The sequence below is a fragment of the Manacus candei genome, unplaced genomic scaffold, assembly GCF_025592945.1.
Source record: "Manacus candei isolate 608988 ecotype Guabito, Panama unplaced genomic scaffold, ASM2559294v1 h1tg000062l, whole genome shotgun sequence".
Taxonomy (NCBI): Eukaryota; Metazoa; Chordata; class Aves; order Passeriformes; family Pipridae; genus Manacus; species Manacus candei.
Genome location: NW_026138110.1, coordinates 1,320,757 through 1,340,217, shown reverse-complemented (window position 1 = coordinate 1,340,217; position 19,461 = coordinate 1,320,757). Strand labels below are relative to the sequence as shown.

At 36.8% G+C, this 19,461-nt stretch overlaps 1 long non-coding RNA gene across 2 annotated transcripts in view; it reads right to left on the bottom strand.

Annotated features, from left to right (window-relative positions):
* Positions 1–5,753, bottom strand: part of LOC127478755 (uncharacterized) — a 48,724-nt gene extending 42,971 nt beyond the window's left edge. For both annotated transcript variants that reach the window (XR_007907330.1, XR_007907329.1), the window contains exons 1-2: positions 5,668–5,753; positions 4,938–4,979 (exon numbers count right to left, since the gene is read on the bottom strand). This is a non-coding gene — a long non-coding RNA (uncharacterized LOC127478755). The remainder of the gene's footprint in view (positions 1–4,937; positions 4,980–5,667) is intronic.
* Between the last annotated feature and the right edge of the window lie 13,708 nt (positions 5,754–19,461).

The following is a 19,461-nucleotide window of genomic DNA, read 5'->3' as shown; positions in this document are numbered from 1 at the left end:
TGTGTGAATGATGGCCTTGGTATTCTAGGGGCAGTGAAAGCCTTTTGCTCATGAGTGGCTTGTACTGCTTTAGCACAACTAAAACCAACATGGTATTCATTACATTCCTTGTTTTACTTCTTTACCTCCTTTTGGCACCACCTCTTACACTTTCCATGTCTATACTCCAGTCTTTTAACTGCATTTATGAGAAGAATTGAAGAAACAACGGGTCTCCCAAGCTTTACAGCTTCTCCTCTATAGGAATAACCAGGATAACCACTGGGCAGTAAAAAAATTCAGAAGCAGAACTGAAATGTCATTTATCTTACTCGAGTTCTTGTCAGGTTGCACACACTGAACATGTGATAGAGCAGAGTATTTTTCACTGAAGAAACCAATTCAAATGTATTCAGTAAAAAAATGTTATATGATTGACTATTAAGCAAATCCCAAAGTGAACTAGGTGATTAATTTTTTGCCTTTTTTAACCCTTACAACTGTGAGCCCATTATGCTGACCAGTTTAATCTAAATTTCTTTTTTCTTTCACTTTTAGTCGGTCTGCTTTTTGAAGGCAAATATAAAATACAAATATCGATTTTCTTGTACTTTTAGGCTTTGTTGATGAGCTGTGTACTGGCCTAACAGTGCCAAACTCATTCTTGAAGCACTTGCTGCTGGCTTCCAGCATCTTGGCTACTCATGCAGTGATAATTTCTAATTCCAGCTCCTGAGGATTGATGACATTGCATTGATACAAAGCTAGAACACCCCAAATCCTATTCCATCTTTCCCAAACACGATTTTCTGATCCTTTAACTCAAGTTATGAGGTACATACTGAGTTGCCAAGCATGGAATTCTGGCCTACATGAGTGAGGAGGAGGTGGTCTTAGTCATCATTGCTCTCCTGGTCTCTGGTGGGATGAACACTGCCTACATCAGACCAATGAACTGCATTAATCAGACTGATAAAATAACTTAAAACATATTTTGAGCTCACATCTATGAATTACTATTATAGTTGAATACAATTAAATTTTACCCATCACATATTCTTTAGCTACCTAAAAGTTACCTCCTCCTGGCCTCAGTCTGCAATATATGGCTGAAAAAAAGTTCCTACAGGTGGATTGGCCCTTAATTTTGAAGATATTCATTGAAGATAGTTATTGCTGCTCCTGTAAACGTGCAGTCCATTAGAGCAGGCAATGAAGAAAACCATCTGTCTGTGGTAGTAATCTCCAGTGAAAGCAATCTCACATAAAAGATCATACTATCCCACTGGAAGTTTTAATGAAAAAAATAAAGCAGCTGGAACATAATCCCTAAATATTTCTTGATTCTCCAAAATAAAGAAAATCACAGAAGTGGAATGTACTCTAGAGAAGCAGATCACTCCTCTCAGTAAGACATTCTGGTAAAGGACAATTGTGCAGTTTCCATAGGAGCTGGCAGAAGTTTAACTTCCACTTGGATGTTTATGAACTATGAGCCAGAAGTCACATCTTAAAAATCTATTGTTCAATGTGTAGCTGCTGATACCAAGTCAGGTGCTGACGAGGAACTGATTTAAATAACTAAGCCTGACTCTAAATATATATCCAACAGAACCTATATTTTAAAAGTACATAAATTTTAAAAAAAATCTATTTTTATGTGAACAGTATAAAATATCACCTATATAAGGTATATATTATGGGGAAAAAAAATCATTTTTATAGTTGATACAGACAAACTATTCAATGCTGTCAGTAAAGTGATGAATTTACTGATATCCTGAAACTGTGAAACCTCTCAAGTACAATGATAATTATTGGCTGACAGAGCTCTCTTAAAAGCCAAAGTATGTTAAGAAGGTACTACAATAAATGTAGAGACTTACCTATCACTTACCTCATGAAAAAAAAGGAAAACCAAAATATTGACTGAGATTATCTGTTTCAGTGTACTCACTCTATTTTTTCTTAAAATCACAACTAAGGTTTTGTACATTGGATTTTGCTCTGCACTGTTTTAAGGCAGTTGATTACCTACAGAACTGGACCTTTTAGATTAAAATAAGAATGAAAGCTGAATGATACAGCTTTAGTCATGGTTGTGCTGTCCCTATTTTATTTCTAAGTTTTCCTTCTGTCGTGGCCATGTAGTTTCCCCCACCCACCATTTTTTTTTATTTTCCCTTGAAGTGCCATTGCATCCATCATCCCTGCCTGATCTTCTAGGAACCTTTCAAGTATGGAACTGGAGCCAGAGAGCTGCTAAGGAGCTGAAGCCAATCTAGCTACAGTGAGGAGACAACTGTCTGGCTGCAGATGGACAGAACTGGCTGAGTTCCACCATCTCCACACACAGAATGCTGAAGGGTGAACAGGGAGCTGATTTTAGCAGCAATATTTCTCTGGAAAACAAAGTGGGACTGAAAACTGGATACTGGGAAAGGCAAAATTACGCACATGAAGTTTGGAAAAAGCTGATAGCAGTTTTAGCTGTAAATCACTGCAACAAGTAGAACTCTAGAAAGGAAGAGTTACCACAAGAGCCCAAAATCAAAGGAGTTCCACATCTGCAGTGCCAAGGATCTCAGCAGCTCTGGAGATAAAAGAACTCTGTAATGCTAATTCTGCCCACTGAAATTCCCTGTTCTCAGCTTAGTTGCAAAGCGATGAGACAAGAACAGTTTGGGCCAAGAACTGCAGTGCACAGACAAAACCAAGTGAATGCAGAGTAAATTCCAACAGTGCTGTAATTTACATTTTGTTGTGTCTCAGTGTGTTTTGAATAATCTATATAAAATCAAAACATGCACTCCAAATGAAAATAAAACCCAAACAAGCTGGAAACGGTACTGAGCAGACAAGGGACAGGTCAGTGGGTCACTACTAAGGAGAAACATGAGACAAAAAAACAGAAAAACCTCCCCTGAGCAGAAATGACCAATGGGAATTCCAAATTGAGCCTGTAATGGTTTATGTGTCGAGCAAATGTGTTCAGCACACTTACATTGCAGTACTACTGTTAATCTGCATAGGTAGCAGTGTAACAATAAAACAGTTGCAAGAAAACTTACCTCACTAGTACTTCCCCAAAAGCCTTTCCTGACTGTGACTAAGAACATGGAATTCATGGACAGAATTTTGAAAGACTATTACAAAGTAATAAGGTAAGCAGAGGTAGACCGACTTCACAATGCATTAATTTTGATCAAGTTTTTCTTTTCTTCTGTTTTATTGTGTTCTCGTGAATAAAAAGCAGAATATTAAAGCCAGTTCTCAGTATAGGGCTGTTCTAATGGTTATTAAGAACTTGAGACAGTCTTTGGGATTCAAACATAGCAGCCTCTATACCTAATATTCAAATGATGAATTCTATAAACTCCCCTCTTTTTTTTGTTTAAAAAAATAAATAAAAAATGAGTTATTGTTGTAGCTACAATCAACTTATGATATCTGAAATACACATTTGTTTAACTTGTGTTCATATTCAATAAGATGCTCATGGTATTCTGTATTAAAAATGCCATGACATTTTTCTCCTTTAGCTAGATAAAAATCATACTCTTGGTCAGGTAACTTCTCTGGGAACTGTTCAAATCTAGCAAGAACCTTTGAAAACATGCTGAAATTATTTAGAATGTTAGGTTAGCAACATGGAAGCCAAAAAAAAGAAATAAAAAGAGCTTTTCCCCACCCCCCCCACATAGACCACAGTAAACTTCTTTAAGAGTGAAGAATCACCACAGAGTTTTTAAAATAGGCTTGCTGCTTTAAAGTAGCAGCCTTGCCATCTGCTCTATAGTAATTAGGAATGCAAAGAGAACACATTTCACAGTTACATCAGCACATAGTAAGATTAAGCTGTTTAAATGACTAGGTAAAAGCTTCCCATGCTCGTACAATGAGATTTCCAGCTGTGCTTCCCCTGTTCATGACATAAATAAGGAAAAATGATACCCTAGATAACATGAAAGTTTTAGAATTACTAAATACTTCCTTGTATTTGCTGTTATATACAATTATCTGTCAGCTTAAGTCTGCAGTTTGTTCCTTTGAATCTGGACCAAAAACTCAGTGTGAGAGTGAAGAGAGGGTATAAAGAAGAACAGCTTAAACTTATTTAGAATTAGAGTAACATCTTAAGGCAAAAGATCTAATCAATATATCATAACTACATTAGCTACTGGAAAGGAGTATGAACTACAGTTACTGAGATAATACTTTTATTAATATCTGGGAAATCTAACAGGTGCTGACGATTGCTTAAGTCAGAATATGACATCAAGCTAGTAATAATCACAAATAGAACTATTCCTTCAAAAAGTAAAACTGAATGAATGTGCCTGAATCCACAAAAATCACAAATGCAGAATTTAATAGGTGAAATACAGAGAGATTTAAGAAGTAATCAAAAGAACAGTATTTAAATACATGAAAAATGGTGAGATTGAAATAAAAAGGATGCATTTGCCACACTGTGAGAGGAAAATGGGACAAGAATTCCTTTTCTTTTATTAAAGAGGAGATATTGTGAGATTCTGCAACAAAGCAACACTGCCATTAGGCTTCCATAGACTGTTCTTGGTTCAGACTGAAAATGAGAACAACTATGGTTTAAGTAAGAAGATTTGTAAGCCATGTAAAAGAAAGTTTACAGAGTCCTCCAGACTTTGACTACACAGCAGTCATTAAACATGCAGGAGTTGGGTAATAGACGATGTATTTAAAAATGTATTGCTTAAATTACTTAGAAAAGCAAACACTGCATAAACTAGTAATCAGTGTTGGAGAGGCTGTGTCAGATTTGAAGTGAGTTGTCAGTTTTCACTGTTCCCCGTTTCTTCAGATTTTTAAAATAGCATTTCATATTTCATAAACATTACTTGCTTTATAGAAAAATCCTCAGAACAAACAGCCACACGCATAACATAAATCAATAATTTCTTTCATAAATTTCATACCAATGCTGCCGCAATAGTCCTCCGTTCTGTTTCAACAATCACCTGTAATAAGTAAAAAAAAAGAAATGCAATCACGATTTCTCTATTGGACTTTGCAGAGCCTAAGTTTGGTTGTCGGTCTGTGTAAATATCCCCCAAACTTACTCGGAGAGAGAACCTAGGCATGGAGGCCTAATGAACAACTGGTCAACACTGAACCATTGCTAGTTACTCACCTGCTCTGTGTTTAGCTTGCTGGAGTTGTGATTTAGCTTAAACATCTTTCAGAGGGGAGTGGTGTTTGGGGGAGCAGGCCCAGTGGGGCCGCTCAGCCCTCCTAACTCAGCCCTTCACCAGTAACCTGGCTTTAAACCACTTCTTGTGCTGATACCCACCTTCTAACAAGAACTGAGGAACACCAGAAGACAGTCTCCTTAAATAATGTGCAAGCAGTGCACACTTGGTGTCTCTCTTAAACGGGACTTCCTGAGGGTGTTTTATTCACTCAGGTGTGGGGCACTGAGGGAGGCACTTCATGGGAGGGAAGGGGACGGTCTGGGGTCCCTCAGGGCTGCCCACAAGGCTCTGAGGGGGCTTTTAGAACCAAATGAAAAAGAAACCCCAAATAAAAAAAAACCTACCAAACAGTGCACAAAAAAAAAAAAAAAAAAAGAACGTGAGCAACGAAAATGAACTTGCCAAACACAGCTGAGCGAGCAATCACCTGGAGGCTTTACCAGTATCTCCTCACCTGGGTGCTGTTCCTGAGGCAGGTCTGAGGGCAAAAATGTTGCCCACTGCCTCCCCGCAGTATTCTGCCCTTTTAAAGCCTTCTTTCTCACCCTTTTAGAGCCTTCTGCTCCCCTCACCTCTTTTTGCCCTTTCAGAGCCTTCTTTCCTGCCCTTTTGGAACTTTCTTCGCCCCTCACAGCTCCCTACCCTTTTAGAGGCTTTTCTTGCGCCCCGCTTCCTCACGCTTTCACACCCTTTCTGCGCCTTCTTTGCCACTCACGCTTTCCCTCCCTTTTTAGAGGCTCTTTTTGCCCACTGCTCCCTCACAGTTTCCTTCCTTCTTGGAGTCACCTTTGCCCCTCACCGCTTCCTCCCCTTTTAAAGGCTTCTTTGCCCCCGCCCCTCACAGTTTCACGCCCTTTTTGGAGGCTTCATTACCCCGCTCCCTCAGAGCTGCCCTCGGCTGTGAGGGGATGGCGGGGCTCCCGCTCCTCGGGGCTGTTTGGCGCTCTCCCGGCAGGTTAGTGGGTCTATGCCGGCTGCTAACGCTGTGGTTGGGAAGGGTTTCCTCTCATCTCTGCCTCAGGGAAGAAGAACTTCGTTTTTCAGGGGGGAAGCCCTCTGAGGGGCTGGTTGCGGCCCGTCTGTGCCACATCCCCTGCAGGCTGCTTCGCTTTCGGCCGTGGCACAGACTGGGGTGCAAGGTCACTCCTTTCCCTCTGCTTGTGGTTTTATTTTATATCATCTGAATTTATATCTGAATTTAAATCTATCTATCTGAATTTAAATCTATCTACCTGAATTTAAATCTGAATTGTCAGCCCCCGGGGATGGTGAAAAGATGCCGCTGAGCACTTACGGGCAAGTGGGGGTTAACCCTATTCATTGCCCTCATGTGTGAGGAGTTATTATTTCCCTTATCTTATATATCCCCCCCACTCTACTTAATAAACCGACCAGCAGGGTGCTAATAAAAGAAACAGCTATTACTAAAGCATGTTTTTCTTTTAGAAGAAAACAAGTTCATGATTTTGGTTTTATCAGAACCCAACACCCCCTTAAGGGAGTGGGGTGGGTCTAAAGTAGCTATTAAAATTACTGCTTGAAATGAAATTTGACTTAAAAAGCAGCAGCCCCATTGCTTTACAAAGGCATTTCAGTAAAATAGTGCTGTTTCAGGTCATTATTTGAGCTTTGTGTGCTGCTTTATTAAAGATAGCTACTTAAAATATTACAGATATGAAATGAAAAACTGTCTAACCTTTTATTATTTGATATTTGAACAACAAATACAGGCCCCTACAAGGTAAAAGATTTGCTTGCCCCATTGCCAAATGCTTATTATTTCTGTAGCACACTAGTACAATGTTATTTTTATAACTTTATCTTTTTTTTAACTCTACTCCGTGCTACCTGGAAACTTGAGGAACAGTCATGGTTTTCCTCCTGTCTTCAAGGCCATCCAGCAACTAGTTCCTTGGTGATGTATGATGTTCAGTGTTACTAGGCACCAATTTAGAAAATTCTGGCTTTTAATGCCTGGTTTTAAGATTCACTTGTGCAGAAATTTGTGAAGGAGCAAGGTAAATACATGTAGTAATTGTGGGGTTTTTTTGTCCAGTTGTCATCTGTGTTCTCAGAAAGACCATCTTTGCTAACCATTAACATAGAAAGATGAAGAACTTGAAGATGTGGCTTAATGCATTTTAATGGGTCTTCCACCATTAACAAATGAATGAACTAATAAATAGATTAATAAACTGTTGAAAGAGTTGTTTTGGGATGAAACTGCCTAAATCTTTGGCCTGAGTTCCTGCCATTCACACAGCTCTTACTTCCTGAAGTGCTACAAAATGAAAGCTCTTTGAAATTTCTGTAAGAATATGATAAAATTGAATTTTTTTGGACAGCACTATTCCTTCTGATGATTAGAATTAGGCAGAGGAAAGCATGGTGTGCTTGTTGTGTTTGGGGTTTTTGCCTGTTTGTTTTGAAGTGGGCCCAGAAGTGTGAACTGATGCTCATTCACACAACTAATAATTAATAAAATAATATTAATAGTATTAATGACTTCTAACACCATATGTGCGTCTGTGAATGGTTCTTATGACACCAACTAGAAAAACCTCAATGTTAATACATTACATTGGTTTTATAGGATTATGTTTCCTTGTGAACATAGGGAAGCTGCCAATATTTGCCAATATTTGTGTTTTGTTATGATTAGATCAAGGTTTTAGCACAAAACTCAGTAAATGTTGCCAAGATATTTGGCTTGTATGACAGACTAGTATCATTCAGCTTTTCCATATGCCTTTGTCTGTTGCAGCTTTTTTAACAAATGGGTTTAATTAGTGATAATAAAAGTGAGGCAAATTAGAATGCTCAGTTATTGGCTAGAAATATTCATTTTGTTTAAGTAGAAGTGTGAATTTGTGTGAAAAGTAGTCACATGTACCTTTTCATTTCAGAGTGCTGTCAAACAGCTCAGCTGGCTTTTGAGGAGAATGCTGCTGTGTGCATATTCAAGCCACCTTTTCCAACCTTTGCTGGCCTGCAGTTTTCAGAAAAGCACCCAAAACAGTGAGTTTGTCTCACAAAATTCAGAACAGCTGAGGCTTGACCCCTGTGCTCTGGTAAGAGTGTGTCCTGTGTTTGCTTCCTTGCTTTATTCATGTTGTGATTTTATGTGTATAACAGCAATAAATTCAAAGTGCTACTACTGTAAAACCTCTCCAGTGGATACCAACTTCACCATTTTCAGGTAAATTCTTGGAAGGAGAGAATTGTTGTGTTTTTGGGTTTTTTTGGTAATAAAAAGTAATAAAAAAACTTGCTCTTGTTGGATAGTGTTACTGCCATTACTGTTAAAATGTTACTGATGTGTCAAGGAGTGTTTCTATGACCAATAGGTAAATGTAAATTGTATACAGGTGTAAATCTAGAGATATGGGTAGACAATCGAGATACTTGAAATTCTATGTGCTTACAGTTTGTAAACACTTAAATAGTTCCTATAACCATGTTTTTGCTTGCCTATGAGCTACTTGGAACTTGCTGGAAATGGCAGAGTATAAGCATGGATAAGGGCAGGAATCACAGCAAGGCCACCATATTAAAGGCATATTAAATGCAGCTCATTCAGCAGTTACTTGATTGTTCATTTTCTGCATAAATGTGCCAGATTTTGGTGCCCAAACTGGGCATTTAACTACAGGGCATGGGCATGAAACTTTATGGGGAATGGTAGATTTCCCTGTACTGGTTGTGTGATTGAATGCAGCCAACATATTGTGCTTGGTAAGATTCACCTCATGATTGTGCATCTCAGAAAGAAAATATGCCTTTGTAAGACTTGTAAGTCTTTTTAAATCCTAATCTTATTAATGAATAGTGGATATTTTATTTACCCATTTATGTCTCTCCTTAAATCATTTTAAAGTTGTTCAGGTGCATTTAAGCAAATCCAGGCCTCTCTAGTTGATCTAGTAGAGAAATGGAGACCAGTAAGTCAGTAATGGAAATTAAGTAATTTTCTAAGTTTATTATGTTTCAGCAGAACTACATTACATCATCCTGATTTGTGATGACTGGTTTTTAAGTCTGAAGTAGACCAGGAAGAGGATATAATCTTTCATGCTTACAATTCTGTTCTGTATTGATATTCTTTGAAGCTAAATATTCATTAAAGCTCCAAATTGAAAAGAGTGCAGATTTTTGTCTGTTTAGCAATTTTTCAGACAGAAGAGAAAACAGAAGAAGTTGAACATTAAGGTAGTGTTTATTTCATTCTTTTCAACTGGTAGATAAGCTTTTTCACATTGATATTTGAAAGAAACTTGCTTTGGTGGATATGATCTATATTGAGCAAATACAAAAGAAAATAATCTCTTTGCTAAGAAAATAAATTACGTGACAGAAACTGAATCAGCTCATTGTATTTTTCTTCTCCTAGCTGATGGATGCCTGACAGGACCTATATTCTCTCCTGCCCACGACTGAAAAGCAAAAAAAAAAATACAATTTCTTTTCTTTCACAGCAAATATTTATTAAGATTATTCTTGTTATTTTATTACCTTATCTGAGCTGTGCTGTTTTTATTACCTTTTCCCTACTGCAACCATCTTTCTGCAGTCCAGCTTAGCTGCTTTGGCTGAGCGAGGCAGGGAGGAAAAGGAAGCAGGGACTCCTAATACTTCACTCATGCAACTCCAGGGGGGAATGTCTTGGCTATCCAACATAGGTCACTGTGTTGGACAGAGAAAACGGGTACAGATCCTGTAGCTGTGTGCACACAGAAGTGTTCATGCCTGAGTAACTCTTATCCCCACAAATTCAAAGTAAAAGCTGGTCTGTGCAGATGCCAGAGATGGGTAAAGCTGTATGAACAGAGACCATGTCTGGGGAAAAACGAGAGAAGAAAGAAAGGAACCGTGAGATAAAAGCTAGATTTAATTTCCTGACATGGTTTCTCCTGAATATACATCACTTCAATTTTCTTCCTCTTGAGAACGTAAAGGTACAATGCCTCTGTGTTTGTTTCCACTAGGTATTAAAAACACTGGCTTTGATTGATGGAAATTCCCTTTTTTATTACTAATTTTTTCCAGTAACCCTACCTACAAGGATTAAGCAGCAGTAATACTGAGTGGTGTCCTTGCCTTGAGGCTGCTTCCACTCCTCCACACAGAAGTTATGTCCTGCCTTTCCTCTTAGTACGTTTTTGTTCTAGTGTTTCATGAGTGGAAGAACACAGGGAGAAAGGTTTTTAAGGTCAGATGATAGAAAAATCACATTCATGGTTCACTAATATCATGCACACAATCTTGGGATCTGTAAACTTAACTATGCTGAGTTTTCATTTCTCAAAAAATTTTATGACTCAAACCTTTGTTCCTTAAGAGGCTTATACTTCATTTCTTGTTGAAGAATGAAAATAATGTTCACAGTTTTCTCAAAGTGTGCTCTTCTCACAGATGGCAAGTATTCAAGGTCTAAATTCATATAAATGTGATAGTCTGTATCATCTTTTATATTTACCCAGGAATATGAAAGAGTCGCATAAAATAAAAACAATAAACAAATATTAATTGGTTCATCTCTTCTTGCCTATACTGTGGGGCTAGGTTAGTCAGTCACACTGTAATTATCTCATGCATAAAAATCTTGCTTTCAGATAATTACACAGTTTTTCAACCCTAGTGCATAAGACTATCACGATTAAATTATAGGACTAGATTAAATGTGAAATGCAAACTTTTAAAGGAATTGGCTGGCTCTATACAGGGGCATTCTTTTATTAATCTGAAAGCATAATAAACCTTTAACTTCCACAGTACAAGTGCATCTGCATAATTGCTTACTGCTGTTGGGTATTTTTCTTCCACAAAGCTAATAATTCTAGACTGCCTAAATAATAAAGCTTTTTTTGTGGTTTAAAAGAAGGTTGGGATAAAACTTGGCATGGTCTTAGTCCTATTTTGAACTCAGGGTCTAAAATGTATAGTTTCTTTTAGGAATAATAGGCAAATTAGGAATATACTTCAAGGACTGTATTGCTCATGAATTCTTTGCTTCAATCTGACTGGCACTAATTTTCCCTTTAAAAATGACACTTTTTTTGTTTTCAGTTTTGTACTATTTGTCCTCTTTTAATATGGCCACTCATTATTGAACCTAGAATATATCTGTACATTGGGCTCAGATGTGCTAGAGTTTAATAAGACAAATATGTATGATTTCTCCTCTAATTAATTTGTCTGTTATTTTTAATGGGAATATTTAGGAACTAATTACAAGTGTAATTTGTAGAAGGTTTTTTCTTTTGGAATTTCCCATTAAGAATGAATAATACATTGAATAATGGAGGTACAACAAACAGTTCTAGCTTGGACCTAGTAATTTTTGCTTCACTTCTGTTTGCCTGCTGTAGTTCCATGTTATTTAGTAGAGACAGTTATTATAGTGCTCAGTGTATTATATGCTTTGAATGACAAGAGCTATAATATATAATTTAGTAGTTGATTTAGAAGTAGGTTTTCTTATTGCATATTTGCCATAGGGGACAGCAAATCTACCATAGGAATAAGGAAAACAGTGGTTGATGCAAGAACAGATTATATGGTTCTTCCCATTTACAGCAGCCAAAGAATGTAATTTTGTTAAAGTGACTCAGATTTTGAATTAAGGAGAAGGAAGTCTTCTGTTTGATAACTAAGTGCACTGCAATGAGGACTGTAACACGGGAAAGGGAAGGGCAACCAGCAGTAGATGAAGTTGTGTGTCATGGAGCCACTAGGTTAGGTATAGCTTCAGTGAATTTATTACTTTTGGTAGAACAATGTGAAATAAACAGGCACTTGCTTAATAAAAATCCTGTGTACACGTTGCAGAAAAGAGCCATTATTAATCTGTGTAATGAAACAAGTCAAATTCTGTTGAACAACTTTTTATTCCTGCTCAAATTGAACATTCATCTCCAACTGTTTCTAGTTATTCCTCACATCTGAGGTGGTAAAGTGCCAGTAAAAATTGAGTGATCTGCAAGGAGAAAGACTGATTACAGTATGGTACCTTCTCCGTTTCCCTGGGTTTGCAGGGCTGTTTGTGCCATTATTTTCCCTCCAAGTGTTCATCCCAGTCACAGATGTCTCAAGCTACTGAGCTTGTTTTTTGATGAGTCAGCCAAACCTTTCATGGTAAAGTTGTAGTAAGGAGGTACATTTACTGAGGGCTCTGTAACTTTGTTGAAGTACCACAGAAGACTTAATTTTTACCCAATAAATGGATGTACTTGTATTTACTGTCTGATCTGAAGAACATCACTTTTAATTAAACATAAAATTACCTCTTTGCCACATCTCTCCTTTCATTAAATGTAGGACTGAGGATTTAAGTGAGCTCAAGTAATGTGCAAGACCAATTTTTGTCCCATGAATTAAGGACAGCTTCACTTTCAAAACACGTAGTTTGATTAACAATAGATTTAGGCCCAGTCATGGTGAAAAAGCTTCGAATTGGAAGCACCGGATATTGTTAAAATTAATTATTGGATATTGTTAAAATTAATTATTGGATATTGTTAAAATTAATTATTGGATATTGTTAAAATTAATTATTGGATATTGTTAAAATTAATTATTGGATATTGGAGTATTCTAATATTTCCAATTCCAATACTTCCAAAATATTGGAAATTTTTAAAATTAATGAGCACCTTTCTTTTGACTTTATAGTGTTTTGGGTCAGGTTATCCATTTCTGTATACATTCTAAAATGTCAAGTGTCAGAAATTAACTCAGTGCCGTGTTTGTCATGTTTGTTGTCATGTTTGTCCCTTGAATCTCCCTGTATGTTTGAAAACAAACTCCTGTTTTGTTTTGTCTGTTCAAAAATGACTTCACACTCTTTTAATTAAGAGCAACAGAAATGTGATTTTCCTTAATGGTCTTCTGGAACAATTGTTAGAACTGCAGCTGGTGGTACCATAAATTGAATGTGATAAAAGAAAAAAGGAGGGAAATGGGCACCTTGTCTATTTTTTATATGCATGTCTGATGTTACTTAGTTTGTCTTGTGGTTTGTACACATACAATCAAATATAATACACATTTCAGTTGTATATTATGAACTAGAGGTGATAACTGTCTGTTGTAGGAAACAATGGGCCTTAATACAACATCAGTGCTTACATATAGATGTGACTTTTTCCAAGATCATCCTTTTCTCTTGATTTTTTTTCAAACCAGGTAAGATATGCTATACTTATGTATGTGTCTAAAACCACTAATAAGGTGGAAGTTCTGAGCTTTTTTTCTGTGTATTTAAGTGATGGAAACAATTTCTTGTCAGTCATAATGACACAGAATTCTTAAGTTCTTAGTTTATTTTGGTTTGGATTTCCTAGTTTGCAATCTATCTAGCTCAATGTCCACTGTCAATACCTGCATTTATAACATTAATCATAAGAGAAAACCAGACCTATAAGTAAAGAGGGGACCATGGCACATGCTATCATATAACAAAATGCATTCAAAGGAGGCTATCAAAAATGCAATTAAAATGGGCTGCAAAAATAGGCAAGGCATTGAAGCACTTTGTAAAATTAGAAAGTAGGGTATGTTTAGGGATGTAAACCCATCAAATTGAACTGCAGTCTGGTATTATCCACTACCAAAGAGTAGACTCGGAAGAGTCATTTCAGAGTTTCAGTAAATAGAGTAATACAAACAACATAATTTAAGTTGGAAAGATAAGGGAGGGAAATAGGCAGCAGTGATCACTGTCTCGTCTGATTTAGGATTATAGCACATACTAAAACTAGAGGGGTGCAAAGACAAAATAATTTCAAAAATGCCAAGTTTGGTAAAACCAGAGAATAGTGTGCAATGCCGTAGCTTGGAAGGGAAATGCTTGAGAGATCCGAGGTTTGGCACTATTTAAAACAAGAATTTAAATGCAAATTAAGAGACCTTGTAATCAACGTATGGGTAAAAATAATCCTAGTGACTGATGGTGTGATGAGAAAGATGGTGACCACAACTTCTGTTACAGCAACTGTTAAAGCCTGTTATTGTTTCCAAGCGTGCAGACCTTCAGAAAAAGGAACACATGTGAGTACAATTAGGCTGAAGATGGAGGCTGCATGTTCTGAGGCTCTCATGAAAATCACATCTGAGAGTAAATATTTTTCTGATTTGCAAACTGTCTCAATTGTAGCTAGCTGATCCCATTCCTGAACAAAACAGCCTTTTCCCAATATAAATATCATATTGCTTTTTAGGTGTTCTTTATGTTGCTGTGTCTCTGAAAGAAGCTGACGGTTCCCAGATGTCACAGATCAGGTAAATGAGCTCCTGTGTGATCTTCCAGGCCCTTTTGATACAGAGCTCTTGGAGGAAGAAGGTGACATGTTTAAACAATACTGCTGCATTCTGGTGGTCTTTGGCTTTCAGGATCTACTTCAGCAACTTGAAGTAGTTTAATGCTGCCCACCTAGACCTGAGCCTAAATCAAAGATGTGTGCCTAAATATTGGCAGTAGTAATGATGAGATAGTTCTTGATACTGTAAAATACTGGGACTGGGTGTAGTACCCTTTGAGTGCAATCTGGGCTACAATAATTTAAAATAAACTATTCTTTTTATCACAAAATAAATTTGTACAAACATTTTAATGCTTGCTGGTATTTTCATAAGTTACTGCTTCTGATGATGAATTTTCAGTCAAGATGAACATCTGAATCTTAGAAGACATGATGAAATCCAATCAGGATCTTGATGGGTTTTCCAAGTAAGTATTTTATAGGTAAAAATATAAAGTCTGTAGTAAAAGTAGCGTGTCCTGCAGCAATCTCCACTACAATTAGATGTCATTAATAATGCAGTGCTGAAAAAGTTTGCATAAGAAATCCAGAGCATTAATATTTTATTGTTGCTAATGTGCTTTGATTTCAGTTCACATTTTTTGGCTTGAGCAAGGGAAAAGTGATTTTGAACACTGTTTTTCCATATGAGTAGAGAAATATTAATCATTTTCTCAGGAAACTCTCATGGGAAGTTGCACATTTTGCAAAGCTTATTTTCAAGCTTCTTTCTCATTCACATTTTTTCTGATTAACATTATATGAGCCTTTTCCTTTAAAATTCAGTGTGTGAAATCTTGCCCTGCCTAAGCCCGAGGCACAAGTTCCCTGGTTATTTTTGGAATGAAATTCTGACCCTATTAATAAGCAAAGCTTTGACAAATGCCAAGGAAGTGAATGAGATCAGAACACAAAAGCTCCTTCCACATAAGTATTTTCTAACAGCTAATCATTGGAGTCCTTTTCACTACCTGGAGGCCACGCAGAGAAAGAAAATGTTCACATTTTAACTTTATCAAGAGTTGTCACATGGACTTTGGTGATGACTCACAGTGATTGTTACGATCTGACACAGTAAAGGCAATTATAATCTGTCAAATCAAAATCAAAAGGGAGGGGAGGATTTTTTTTTCTTGCATTTCAGAACTGAGGTAAGGCAAAAATATTTGTGTGCTCTGCTGCTGGATGTACGTAAGCAGGAACCTGCCTATGAAGAGCTCCATCAGAAACCAGAGTCTTTGTGGAACTGCAGAAACAACTCCCAAAAAACTTTCCTTACAAACAGACAGAAAGCTTGTTTGAAGTCATTAGGTATGAGTTAGTGGCAGAAATTGTCTGATAATTTTGTTCTGTGTGATTAATTTAGTCCTCACAGGTATTTAAGGGGTTTCATTTCTCGCTCTGAATTTTGCATCGATTTAGATGACTTTGAAGTAGTATTAGCTCTATAATTACTTATTCTGATCACCAATAAAGGAATTACCTACTTATTGTCATTTTAATGAACTTAGGATTTCATTGCTATTCAACTGGAAAAACGGTAAGGCATTGTTTATGGAATTCTACTGTACCCATAAAAAAGAATACTTCTTTGAAAGATAAAAATCCTATTGTTCTATGTACCCATTGAAACAAGAATACCTTCTCACTGCAGTGGTAACTACAACATATAGTTATTAAGTCTCAACAGAATCCTCTATTATCTCCTTTTTTAATTTTTAAGCTGACACTGTAGAAATAAGTAACATTCAATGATTATTTTGTGACAGTGTAGAGCTATTCTTGGAAGTATATGATTTAGCTAATATAGTAATTATATGTCGGGTTTTTTCCTTAAACAGTATGATCTAGTTGACCTTTTTATGATTTATTTGTGTTTCCTTTATTTAAAAATATTAATATATTTACATTACTAAAAAGGCTTTTTTAGTACAAATATGCCATGTTCATTGTCTTCAAATGGCATTGCAGAGGGTAATTACTCTAAAGATTTATTTACTCAAAAATATTCTAAATTACCTAATTCATTAATTCCCACCTTATTAATGGCCTTGCTGGTATTTAGGACCAGCATGACTAATCAGATGTCAACAAAATGCAATTACTACCAACTGAAAAGTAATTTTCATCCTTATGTTTTTAATGAGCCTGATACAAAGCAAATTCTCCTGTAATTGCAGTGTTTCTCAGCTATTCACCATAAAGTCATGGGTTGGGCTTTCCATCACTATGAATTCCTTGGAAAAAATAAAGCATTTGGGGTACAGAATTTGTTTCTTATTTTTAGAGACTCAATTTTATAAGTAAATTAACTCCCTACAGGATACTTCTTGGTTTTATTAATAATTGCTGATTAGTTTTCTGAGATACACAACTGAAATATTAGTTTGGATTCATCTATTCCTGGTTACCTTTTTGTGGAGTCCTCTATTACCACGTTAATGACCGTTTTATGTTTTTATTCCTGAACTTGTTTTGAAACTGTAAAAATATTTTTATGTGTTAAGGGAATTCCAAAGTTGGGCATCTTAGTGAGATGAACTTGAAAAGGAAAATCTGTTTCTCTTTGGGAAGCTATCTTTAGTTGTTTTATACTTTTGGGGATTGAAGGAAATGTTGAAAATTTAACTGAGTGAGATGTTTTTGAGCATAGTCTATTACAATTAAGATTACTGAACCAACAGAATCAGATTGTAACTTAGTGCTTGAAATATGTTGCATTTTGACAGTAATTCTCTAATTACTTTTTTAAATGGTTGCTGGGGAGAATATTCTATGCTAATTGCACTTGCAACTTGTGACTTCTCTTGTGTGTGGATGAAAGCCATGAGTTGTTATCCACTGTGTGAAGAGGTTGGTTCTGGTTTTTGGGTTTCCAAGATGCATTTTGTTCATCTCTTCAGTGTGAACACCTGTATCCACTCCTGTGGGATAGACTAGGGTTAAGATAATTACAGCATCTTCACTAAAGCTTTGGCAGGGAAATTTTCTGGGAGACATGCAGGGGTTTTTTTACTTGTTTTTTCTTTTTCTTAGATAATCAGCAGCTGGTTTTCTCAGAGTGTGTTAAACCAGAGGTGTCAAGAAGTGTGTCTGGGACAGCTGTAGGAGAGTTTCTGCTGGCAGACCATGTTACCTGTGGTACTGACACCAGAGGTGCACGACAGACCATATGAGCCCTGGAAGTGCCTTCCAACCTCAGCCATTCAGTGCCATGTCCAACAGAGCTGGGTATGGTCCGTGACACTTGGTGAGCTCCTCTCTGATATGGAGAAAATTTTCAGCAGTTTTTTTTTGTCCATCTGTGAACAAACCCCTTTACCATAAATCTGTAGTCATAGACAAAGAAAAGGAAGAAGCTCACATATAAACCCCTACTTATGCAAATGGTACATCTGGTGCTTTTTGAGGTAGTGCCAGTGACTCTTTCAAAGCAGACTTAGACAAGTACAGAAAATTGATGGAAGATCAATCAAAACCACATCCTGTTATATTTTAATTTCCATGGCACTGTAGGAGAACTCCCCTCCTATATAAAAATATTGGAATATTATATGAAGGCACGTAATTCCTAAGTAACTACACCTTTGAACTTGTAGCAGGATGTCTTAATGGTTAAAACTTGCTCTTATGGAACATTCAGAACAACATAACTAAGTTATGTTGTTTGTTTTTTTCTGTTTGTTTTTTTTTCCCCCCTCACTGTATCTATACCAAATCCTTGTAAAAAATGCAATATTGTGGCTTTCAGTTCACACCTTAGAACCTGTACAGATTATTTGCTAAGAACAAGACAGGAAAAAGTATGAAAATTGAATAGATGAACTCCGACATAGATGATAAAAAGACACGTGTCTATCAGCTTGGGTGCTGGTTTGTATGCATCATTGTTGTGTGCCAGGAATTCAGGTCAACAGAGGTGGGAGGAGATGAATAATTTGTTTGTGGAGGCCCCAACATCCAGCTCTTGATAAAATATGGTAAGGTAAGGAAGATGCTTCTGATTTTTTTTGATGTATTTTTTTTAAATCCTCCTGATTTACAGTAACCTGCTGTTCTTCATACTCGGGTATATCACCTTCTGAGTAACTTAAATACACAGCCCAAGATGTGCTGAGTCTTTAGCAGCAATAACTGCTACTGTTTGTTTTTTGAATGTAATTCATAATCTTTCCCAAACTTACTGCTCGATCTATAATTTTCTAGGTAGTATGACTGCTATTTTTGTGTAAATGCCATTGTGAATCTGAGCAAAGCTGCTGCTGTTTCCCTGTTGCCACTGTCTTTAGTTGCTGCAGCTGTGCCAGGGGTGACTTCTGATGTGGCTGTCACTGAAATGGCTTGTGTTATCCTGCCCCTTTTTCTGGTTTGGATGACCAGATTATCTTAAATCTTTTACTCAGTTTTTTCAAGCTAAACTGGGTTGCTTCAGCTAAAGAACTGTCATATGAAGTAACATTCTGCACCTCACTTCTTTTTACCAGTAAAAAGCTGCTGGAGAGGAATTGTAGCTGTTTGAAAAATGCATATCTGCCCTCACCTGCAGCCCAAGAACCAAATCTAAATAGTCAGAAATACTGTATTAATGTATTATGCTATCAGATGGGCTCGGTTTTACAGATCTTCCCTACGTTTGCACAGAGTTCTGTCCAAATTAATTTTTGCCTTTGTACTGCTTACATCAAAATCTGTTCCACTAAGTGCTATAATAATTTTTGAGGTGATTAACAGAAATTAAAAGAAGACTAATTGCAGTATGGCTACATAAAAAAAAAAGTTGATATTAAAACAAGTGCAGTGACTGAATCTTCAGACTTTAAAGCCATCTAGTGTGCAAAATTAGAACCTCTTAGTATCCTGAGAGGAACTCAGTCAGTCAGCTGACTACAGCCACCTGAACAAGATCCAACTGGACAATTTTCACTTTGCTAGTAGCCTGTAATCCTGCC